Below are 1,001 nucleotides of genomic sequence, written 5' to 3'. Positions count from 1 at the left end.
CACGACCTCTACGAGCACGTCTTCTACGCCATAGATAAGGTGAGGTCAGTGATAAGGTGAGATGAGCGATAAGGTGAGATCAGTGATAAGGTGAGATGAGCGATAAGGTGAGATGAGCGATAAGGTGAGATGAGCGATAAGGTGAGATGAGCGATAAGGTGAGATCACTGATAAGGTGAGATGAGCGATAAGGTGAGATCAGGGATAAGGTGAGATCAGGGATAAGGTGAGATGAGCGATAAGGTGAGATCAGGGATAAGGTGGGATCAAGGATAAGGTGAGATGAGCGATAAGGTGAGATCAGGGATAAGGTGAGATCAGGGATAAGGTGAGATCAGGGATAAGGTGAGATCAGCGATAAAGTGGGATCAGCGATAAGGTGAGGTCAGCGATGAGGTGAGGTCAGCGATGAGGTGAGGTCAGCGATGAGGTGAGATGAGCGATGAGGTGAGGTCAGCGATAAGGTGAGATCAGCGATGATAAGGTGAGACCAGCGATGAGGTGGGATCATCGATGAGGTGGGATCATCGATAAGGTGAGATGAGCGATAAGTTGAAATCAGTGATGAGGTGGGATCAGCGATGAGGTGAGACGAGCGATAAGGTGAGACGAGCGATAAGGTGGGATCAGCGATAAGGTGGGATCAGCGATAAGGTGGGATCAGCGATAAGGTGAGATCAGCGATTGATAAGGTGACATGAGCGATAAGGTGACATGAGCGATAAGGTGAGACGAGCGATAAGGTGAGACGAGCGATAAGGTGAAATGAGCGATAAGGTGAGATCAGAGATAACGTGAGATGAGCGATAAGGTGGGATCAGCGATTGATAAGGTGAGATCAGGGATAAGGTGAGATCAGCGATAAGGTGAGATCAGCGATAAGACCCAGCTGGGGCAAACAGCCACAGCAATGGGGGAGGACTTGCTTTAGGGCTGTGCATAGACATAAAAAAAAAGGCCCAGCTATAACATGGCGGAGCTAAGGCCCAGCTATAACATGG

At 49.1% G+C, this 1,001-nt stretch overlaps 1 protein-coding gene across 1 annotated transcript in view; it reads left to right on the top strand.

The window, feature by feature from the left end:
- Positions 1-1,001, top strand: part of LOC107307283 (mucolipin-1-like) — a 5,245-nt gene continuing 4,244 nt past the window's right edge. Inside the window, exon 1 of the mRNA XM_015850778.1 lies at positions 1-39. The gene's annotated coding sequence lies outside the window, so the exon portion shown is untranslated. The remainder of the gene's footprint in view (positions 40-1,001) is intronic.

Source organism: Coturnix japonica, unplaced genomic scaffold (genome assembly GCF_001577835.2).
Source record: "Coturnix japonica isolate 7356 unplaced genomic scaffold, Coturnix japonica 2.1 chrUnrandom530, whole genome shotgun sequence".
NCBI lineage: Eukaryota > Metazoa > Chordata > Aves > Galliformes > Phasianidae > Coturnix > Coturnix japonica.
Note: the sequence above shows the minus strand (reverse complement) of the source record. Positions and strands in the feature narration are given on the sequence as shown.